At 41.3% G+C, this 9,915-nt stretch overlaps 2 pseudogenes; both read left to right on the forward strand.

Annotated features, from left to right (window-relative positions):
• The first annotated feature begins 6,321 nt into the window (after positions 1–6,321).
• LOC149221370 (structural maintenance of chromosomes protein 5 pseudogene) lies at positions 6,322–6,606 on the forward strand (annotated as a pseudogene).
• Positions 6,607–6,764: 158 nt separating this feature from the next.
• On the forward strand, positions 6,765–8,722 carry LOC149221371 (uncharacterized; annotated as a pseudogene).
• The last annotated feature ends 1,193 nt before the right edge of the window (positions 8,723–9,915 follow it).

The following is a 9,915-nucleotide window of genomic DNA, read 5'->3' on the forward strand; positions in this document are numbered from 1 at the left end:
GACACAATAATCATTGATCTTTCAGTAAGCAAAAATAGAATGAAATTTGGGAAAAATCAAGTCAAAGGTGAGATTTTTGATCTAAGGAGGACCAGTGCAGCCCTGAATGGGAGACAGTGCACTTCAGAGCACTATCCTCAAGCCAAGCATGCTCTATAGTGCTATGTGTCCTGACGAAGCCTATGCTGGTGCCAAAGAAGCCATCCTAGGGGCTTTCAAGCACAATTTTTACCAAAAAACACTTCAAAAAGGATAAAACAAGATCAATGGAAGCAAGTAAAGTCTACTGGGGTGTACTAGGATGAAGGTAAACTACTCGGAACGATGATCGTTCCCCAGCGGAGCCAATTTTTTATGTGGAATTTTGCATCTACGGATAAATACAATTTCCCTAGGTGGCTAGCTACACCTAGAACAACAGAATTAAAGCACTTAAACTTTTTCTATAGAAGGTAAATAAGACAAGGGACCTACTTGTTATCTTTCTCTTTCCCTTTGTCTCCTTTGTATGGTTCTCGTCGCTCCTTCTTGAACTTAATCTACTGAACAAGTACCTGCAATCATAAACAGAGGACAAAAACCAATCAAAGCAAGAGATCTATCTACTATAAGCAAATGGAATCGAAATCATTTACACATATAATCATCATACATAAAGACAAGAATATGGGAAAAGGTGTAAACAACTTTATTAAGTAGAAGGAAGAGTTACAACCATGAAGTCTGATCCATTGTCACTCCTCTAGCCTGAGTTCCATCCTGTTAGAGTTGGTCTAGTAGCCCTCCATCAGCGATCAAAACTCTTTGCATTTTGCATAAGTAGGTGTCTCATCAGTGTCATTTTTGCATTCCATTAGGCATGCCATAACCCTTATGGAGGAGCTGGTGCCTTTGTCCCCCTCTTGGCATTGCTGGATCAAGGTTGTTTCAGTCCTTAGACTCTTTCAAGCTTACTTGTCTTGTCTTGAAGTCAAATTCTAGGTCTAGGGTTTTGGTCAAGATTATCTTCAAGGTCATGTCTCTGAAGGTCAATAAGTGCCCAGCAAGCCAGAGGGATGATTTTCAAGGTGTTTCTTCGAAAATTTCTATCTTGTACAGTTAATTTTCACCTTGGATTTAAAAACCCTGTTTTTAAAGCCAAGGTCATTTTTCAAAATTTTGTAAAAAATGGTAAAATTTCAAAAGGCTTCAAAGGACAGCATGTAACCCTGGCTCCCTTGCCAAGATCCCTCAGATGTTATCCCTGCAAAAATTATCGAGCAAAAGCATCAAATTAGTCAATTTCAGGATAAAAGGAAACCAAAAACATCAAGTTTATAAAGTGTCAAAGAAAAACATTATAAAGTGGGTTTGGGCATGAAATAAATTCAAATCAAGGTTATAAAAGCCCAATCTCCCTCCATCGAGCCTCATTGTGCTTCTAAGTCACTTGCAAGAGAGATTGGGTGAGAAATTGGCCGAAGTTGAGAGCTGGACAGGCGCGCGACCCGTTGAGCGCCCTCCGATAGTGCAAATTTATAACAGGCATGACCCGTCAGCGCCCTCCTTATAAAACCGCCTGCAAATTTCACCAAGGAGCCACAAAATCGCCGGATTGTGTGAGGTAGGCCCTCAAGCTTACAAATTTGTTGCTTGTTATGGTTAAAAGAAATCATGAGTACATTTTCAAAGATCTCCATGTGCAAGAGAAAAGCTCCATGTTGCTGTAGTTTGAAATTGTAAAAGTGGCTAGGGTTTTATGCTGTTTTAAGGTATTCCCTTGTAATCATTTTTTCCCCATTCCCATTTCTTTTTCCTTGACATTCCATGTAAATTTCCCTTGAAAAATTAGTGAAAAGCCCTAAACCCTACCCCTCTTCCCTAACAAGTAAAAATCAAACCCTAACCCTACCTCTAATAATATCCATGTTAATAAGTTTGTATAATGGTGTATATGCAATGATTTTGCAATGATTTTTCCCAAAATCCCTGTTTTATATATTTATTCCCATTTTCCCTATAAAGTGTCCCTCCCCTAACATTCCCCTCGTGCTCCTTGTCCCCTTGAAACAACATTTTAATCAGCATTTTACCAAGCAGAAATAACAGTACATTTCAGCCACTTTGCTCCTAAAACAATGTCAGAAAACGAAACCAATTATGAGCAAAGTGATGAACATGCATCAGCTTCAGAGTTTGAGGAACAGAGGAGGCCTCACAAGTGTGGAAAGGGCGGTCATCATAGGAGAGAGGAGCCCACCTCTTTGACCGATTTGTAGGCTTGTCCAATGGCAGTATCATGTTTCCGTTATATGTCTTGTTATGAGTTTTGCGAGAGGATCTCTCGGATTCAGCATCACAGGGAGTTGGCTCGCTTATTTGTTTTGCATTTGCATGATGGACATGTGAACCTTGCTGGGGTGGATTTTACATTGACACCCGAGATGATTGCTCAAGCCATAGGGATACCTAATGTCGGAGAGGTGTGGAATAAGCGCAAGATGTTGGACAGTGTTCAGTTTGAGCCTTTCGTTAGGCCCGCACTCATGAGACACTTGACAGCTATGTTTCCCTTCAGATTTCTCAGGAGTGAGTATGCTCCCATGATGAGGCTTATCATGCTCTATTTTACCTATGAGGGCATATTTTCACAGGTATATTCGTACCATATTCGCCTATTGATGCATTTCACACGGGTACGGATGATGAACATCCCTGTTTTCTTCTGCCAGAACATTGAGAGGATGGTGCCCGTGATGCAGCGGAAGAGCCCAACACAGCAGTATAGGAGCCTTTACCATTATGGTTTGATTCAGCTTGTGGTCTTACATCAGTTGGCTCAGCAGGGCATCTCATGGGAGGAGTTCATCTCTCGTGAGTTCTTTACAGCACCACCACCACATCCGGAGATTGTTCATGAGGAGGGAGGACCATCACAACAGCATGATATCCCCGGGACTAGCCATGTCAGCTCTCCTCCGCTTGTCACTTATCAGAGAGGCCAAAGGGCCTTATTTGCAGTAGCTCAGCGAGTATTTTCTCCACATCAGGTGGAGGGGGTCTCGCCTTCTTCATCAGCTCAGCGAGTGTTATCTCCACAGCAGGTGGAAGGGGCCTCGCTTTCTTCAGCAGCACAGGCAGCACAGAGGGGCAAGCAGCCCAAGATTGATGAGGGGCCATCAAGTGTTCCAGATATAGAGCTTATTGATCTTGATGTCAGTTCTCCTAGCCTAGAGTCGAAGGAGATCATTCAGCACCTTAGAGCTGAAAATGATGCATTGTAGAGGAGATTAGAGGGGGCACAATGGACAATCTCATATCTAGAGCAGCGCAACAAACAATTGGAGGATGAGCAAGCTCTTGATGAGTTGTGGAGGATTCGTAGTGACCGCAACTTGAATCGAAGAAGACCCAGTGATCTATTGCCCGCTGAGCGAGAGTCCATGCTTATCCAGCTCAATGCTCACTTGGAGAGGCTGTTGGCTAAGGCCAACCAAGATAAGAAATTGTTGAGAAACATGAAGAACCATTATTGGGCGCGGATGCACGTGTGCAAGGCAAAGATGAAGATGTTCCAAAGGCGGTTGGCCAAGGCACAAAAAAGGAGAAAAAGGTCTGATCCCCTCCACATCTTGGCTGAGGCTTCCTTGAAGGAGCAAGGAACTAAATAGCTCAGTCACAGCACAAATCCCAAGAAATTTTGAACATTTTGGGTCAATTTTGGTTTTTTTCAGGCAATTTACACGTTTTGTCCTTTTAACGGGTCTCACCCCCCGCGCGACCCTTTCACTTGGCAACTCCATTTTGTAAAAACTTAGCATTTCCAGATTTGTAATGAAAAGTTACACATGCTCATCCATTTCCAAGAGATTTTATGAAGTTTTGGGCCTCCAGAAGGTAAAAAAACAAGCAAAAATGACTTTCTGCCACATTTTTGACACATAGAAAGCAGTCTTGGGAGATTGCAATTTTGGAGGGGCAAATGACAACCAAATTCAGAAATTCCAGTTGGGTTGGAAAGTAGACTCACAGGCCTTTCCAACAATCCTTCTCTTGCCGCATTTGGACATCTGAAAGTGCCCCAAAAGTGCTCTCAAAGGCGCGCGACCCGTCAGGATTTGGCGCGCGACCTATCAGGCAAATTTCTCAAAATTTCACTGTACAGCTCAGAAAAACGCAGTTTTGACCATGTTTGACTTTTTGGAGTGTATTGTTATCCTCCTTGATGTAAATAATGTAATTTTTTTACACTTTTACACTCATGTATCTCTTCTAGAAGATTCATTCATGAAATAGGTGAAAATTAAATGAATGAATTTGTTTCCTAGTTTATAGAGGCAAGTTGTTTTGACTGCCTAGTTTTCAGTGCTTAGTTTAGAAGTGGTTGAAACAGCTCCTAGGATAGTGAGATCGACCCCTAGAGGCAGGGAAAGATGTTAGATGATCTATATTATGTACTTTCTGGCTCATTTTCATTGTTGGACTCTTGAGGGAGAAGCTCTTATTGTATTACTCACTGTATCTCTGCAATTTTTGGCAAAGGAAGACCAGGGTTTTGCAGTCCTTTTTGGGATTCTTGTGGTCACATGTATTGATGGTGTGTTTCTCTTTGTACTTGTAAGTGTGTTATGTGAATCATTTCCTTAATTTTCCTTCTGCACATTAGGCAAATGAAGTGTTAAAGTAGAATTCATGATTGTCATGCTCTGCTTTTAAGTTTGCTTAATATCAATGTTTTCAACTGTTTAAGGGGAATTCAAGGTTATTTTTTGCTCTCCTTAACTCCTCACCAGTCATTCTCATCCATCCATCTCTATCAAAGGCATCAATAATGTTTCCTACCTCGCCCTAAAGAACTCCCTGCGAAAACTGTGTCCAATCCCCGCACCCGAAATTGCCATTCCCCAATTTTCCACCAAAACTTTAAAAATCCCAAATTTAAACCTCTTGATCAGTTTACTAGCCTAAAATCAGTGTTTTCCTATTGGTCATCTCGCCCATTGAAGATCTTTACTGAGATATACCGGAGAGAGCCCTCTCCTGCCCCGTAGGGCTAGCTACGAGGCTAAGTGGTTTGATGTTGCCTTGAAGTTTACCTTTCTCAGCCTGAGGTGAAATTCAAGCGCTAACATATTGGTGACCATACTGGGGAGAACATTCAATTTGTTGATTGTCTTGTCCCAGTACATGCAATCAAGGTGCAGATCTGATGCTGATGGTGGACAGCAATCAGACACTTATGCAGGCTGAACCATTCACCTGGCGACTCCAATTCGACCCAGACATTCCAACGCTCGCTGATCCATTCATGCAATGGTAGGGTATGTGGCAAACCTTACGCTGTGTGAAGCTGTAGAAGGAATAAGAAAGGAGTTAGCTGATACTGAATTTGATGAAGATGTTTTCAGTCCCTTGCTTCATTTGTTGAAATCCTCAAAGTTATCTTCAAAGTTCTTCAAAACTAAATTTTGTGAGTTAATTGTTGAAAGAATCGAAAAGGAGATTCAATGTTTAAATGAGCAAATCCAGTCATATGATTTCCAAGACCCTAAAAAGTTCTTTGAAATCCTTCCTCCTTCGAAACAAGAAATAACAGACTTGCCTACAGATGTTTATATTGACAGTGTGCAGCTGGAAGTATGTATTGCATAGTTGGGGTAGCCAACAGAATCTGGCTTCCGTGATCCTATTGCGGCATACATGGACATGCTTTTCATTTTGATTGATAGATCAGGCTATCTTTTCCGTGACCAGGGTCATTACTTACATGAAGGGCTGCCAACAACTGCATCTGTGACCTCGTGGAAGCATGCTCGAGCGGCATCATTCTCAGATTTACTTGAATGGTTAATCTGGCATTTCAGTATTACCTGATCTATTGTTTGTGCAGCAAAGTAGGGTAGATTTTGTAAATAAATAAGCAGCCATAAGGGCAGCATCCTGTTCTAGTTTCATTACAGTTTAGTTTGAAGTTTGCCGAATTAGTCTTTCAGTCAATTCAGTCAGTTTCCAGTTAATAAGTTGAGTCTTCAGTTGTGTTGATATGTTGAAATAATGGACTCCATTGCCCAATGGATGGAGGCACTGTCTGCTCTCCCAAAGTTCTGCGGTTCTTGGCACCTCCACGAAGCGGCAGCTGCCATCCCAAGTGGAGCCGATGTTAGACTCCATCTTATGTCAGTGTGAGATTGATTCTTCTTCAAAACCCTGTTTTGAAGAAGAAATCATTAAATGTGTTGTTTTAGAATATGTAATTTATTCTCCAGCTCTTCAAATGGCTAAGGATGCTGCAGAAATCTGTTGCCAGGCTCAATCCTGAAATTACAATGGGCATTTCTTAAGATGCCTGATACAGTTGAAGGTGCAATCCAAGATTGTACGGCACAGGCAAATGCTGTTCTTTTTCTTAATCACAATGTGCTTGAAGAATATGAGCGCCGATGTGAGCAGATCCACAACCTGGAGTTAAAATTGGAGGAAGGCAGAGCAGTGCTGAATAGGAGTTTGGCAGAATTAAATAGTCTTAAGGAATCCTGGCTTCCCACATTGAGGAGTTTGGTTACCAGAATTAATAAAACTTTCAGCCACAACTTTCAAGAGATGGTTGTTGCTGGAGGATTTACCTGAGGACTTACAAAGGGAAATTCGAAAGCCATCTTTGTTTGGATCTTGTCAAGAAGGTTTATTTAGGCCTATAGGCCTACAACCCTTTCTGCAGTTTGAAGTTTGTTTCGATTCAATTTAATATTGGAAAACTAGGTGCAAGGACCATATCGGGACTCTGAATGGCAAATAAGGCTGGATGCAAGACCGGACCGATATTCGGAGATGATGATTATCTGACATTGGACAGACTATTTGTGAGTTTATCAAAAAAAATGTTACAAATGATGATGGAAGCTTCACTCTGTGCTTGTGGATTTACCTGCTCAAAAGTAGAAAAGGGGGCAATATTATTTGCCAGGTTCATCCGAATGCTGAAGCCGCTGCCCCTTTTCTTACATTGGATGGTGACAGGAAATTGTCACTCTTTCCTGCTTTGTCTTTGGCTTCTAATAAACTAGTCCTCGATGCTACTCTTGCTGCATCTATTGATGAGTACTCTGTCACTGCTGAACAAGCATGCCCCTTAGAGAAGTGGGTCCATGTTGGATGTGAGGTGGGTGCAAATGTTGTTCGTCTTCACATTGATGGAGTGGCGGTTGGAGAGAAAAGCATAGCATATGCATTACAGAATAGTGTCACAGGAGAGATATCAAAGCCTCCTGTCGCAGGAATTTTTCTCTTGATGTTGTCTTATTAGATGCACTTGGGCATTCTGGAGTTCCTGTTAAGAAACCAGAGGATGATGCAGAAGCCCCTCTTCTTACAACTTTTGATGGTGTTGAATTTCCTTCCACTGAGCGACCTATCAGACTTCTTCATGGGCGTGCTTCCTTTAAGCTCAAAATATCTCAGCTGTCATCTAAATGTGACAATAGATTGTTTCGGGTGTGTTTTGACTCACCAAACATGGCAACTATCCGTTTCTTCGAGTATTCTCGCGTCCAATACGCTGTGTCTCAAGAAACCGTAATAGTCGGACACCATCTGCTACATGGAAGAAGTCAAATGCTTCTGCATATCAACTTGATGCATCACGCTCACCTGGAACTGATGAGACTACCTCAGAATCGCCTCTGGTGAATGGAGTCAATCTTGTCCATGGATCAATTATGCACACTTAAAAAATTATTCCTCCATTGAAGCGTGTGAGGGCAGGACATGAAAAACTCTCCATAAAGATTGCTAATGGAAATGGCCTCTTGGAACAGTCTTCTGATGCAGGAGGGAATGCTTGCAGCTTATCCAGCAATGATATATCAACTCCATCTCCTCCACAATTGCATAAGGTTTTACTTTCAGCTAGTTCCTTGGGAATGGCACATACCCGTTCAGGAAATGGTTATTCTGGTCTCACTATCTCTTCGCCATTGAGTTTACATCAGCCAGATCCTTTGTCTAGCATCAATTTGGAAGCCTTGCTTGGTGGGATTTGAGGAATCCAAGGACACCTGTTACTTCTATTAAATTTCATTCTGAACCGGTTCTAAGCCTCGCCCTAGATGAAGAGTGCAGAGGTGGTGTCACTGGGGCAGCTGATGAAAACATTGTGTTTTTCTCCTTGGATTATGATACGGGTATGTGGAGTTTAATGGCTACCTTTGTTGATGACAACATTGGAGCTACGGTCTCTATTTTTCTTGGTTCTTTGTCGGTTGCCTTTTCAGATGTTGTAGTGGATTCAATGGTAATAGAAAGAGCTCGTGGGGAGTCACAAGATACCTCAGGATCTTTTTAGTCCTTATGCTGGGGTTCATCAGCAGTTGGGGGCATCGTGAGTGCTTACTTCAGTGGCTCTCTTGTGGAAGCGTATGGTGTAAGGTTTGTTTTTGGCGTGACGGCATTTATGCCCCTGATGACTTCTGCGGTGACTGTTCTTGTTCATGAACAACCCTTTTCGAGTTCAATTCTACTTACAGGACCTGAAAGTAATAGAAGCACTACGGGAGTATTTGAAAGTGCAAAAAGACATATATTTCAGTTATGGGGAACTGGGGATTCTATTACATTTTGTATTCCTGCAAATAGATCTGAATTAAACGTTGAGTGCAACCATGCAAACCGCTCTCAGTACAGTTGTCACCATGAGCTGAATCGGCAGAATTCTAGTTTAAAGGTTGTTTTATTATGGAAAATGTAACGTGGCAAGCTGAAAATAAGTCAAGACTATCTATGGGATTCGATTTAAGATTTCAATCCTGATCCTATGGAGACCTGCGCTCTAGTTTTGTCTCTTAATTAGCCAATTAGCAAAGATTTAGAGGAACGCTGTTCTATGTTTAGAATAGATGAAACGCCCTTCCCTAATTTTTGTAATTGTAGTTGAAACAACACCTTTGTTGTTGGGTTGATTTATTTTTCCTTTAGCAACATTTATTTAAGGTATTGAAAAAATTCATTGGTAGGAGTGAAGAGAGAGAGGGGAGAGAATTCTGAGTGCTGAGAGTTGGTGGAGAACAGAGAGCTTTTATTGTACAGTCTTTGACAGAGATTTTAATCAAAAAATGCAGCTCTGACCCCTGAGATTCCTGTGGTATGACAATTTAGCATAAGTTTTTCTTCTGTTTCATATGTAACCTGTTATGTTTTCATTTCACTTCATGATCATTTCTAATTGAACAAATGAAGTTTTAAGGTAGAATTCATCATTTGTATGCTCTGCCTTTAAGTTTTTTCAATATTTAATGTTTTCTTCTGTTTGACAAGGATTCATCTTCTATGCCCTTGTCAGCTCCTCACCAGTCTTGCCATCCCATTTAATCTCAATTTAATGTTAAATTTCTTGCCTACCTTGCCTCAGGGGATAATCTGTGTTCTTGATTACATTTCTCTGCTCAAGCTGTTACTTTGCCCATGCAGCCCAGAAAAACCCCGTCATTTTATTAAAAATCCTTTTTTATCAATTTACTAGCCTAAAATCAGTTTCTTTTAAAGTCATCTCAGCCTCTTTTAGAAAACTTTTTTTTTTGCTGAGATAGACCGAAGAGAGCCCTCTCCTGCCCCGTAGGGCTAGCTACAAGGCTAAGTGGTTTGATGTTGCCTTGGAGTTTACCTTTCTCAGCCTGAGGTGAAATTTCAAGCGCTAACACATCCAACATCACATCAAAAGCACAACACTCCGACAGCATAATAATACTTTCTTACAATCTCAAACCTCACACCAACAATATCTCCTTACAAATTATCAAATTCGATCCCTTGATCACTTTGATGAGTGCTCAATTTATAGGAAAATGGAGGTGGTTTGGTCGTAAATGATGGTATTGAATGGCCTTCCAAACTTAGAGTTAGTTTCCATGGAGGAACGGATAAGAGGATAGGAGGTTACTTAAC

This window comes from Pinus tabuliformis, chromosome Q, assembly GCF_031772625.1.
Source record: "Pinus tabuliformis cultivar Carrire ecotype Pingquan chromosome Q, CPIR1, whole genome shotgun sequence".
Taxonomy (NCBI): Eukaryota; Viridiplantae; Streptophyta; class Pinopsida; order Pinales; family Pinaceae; genus Pinus; species Pinus tabuliformis.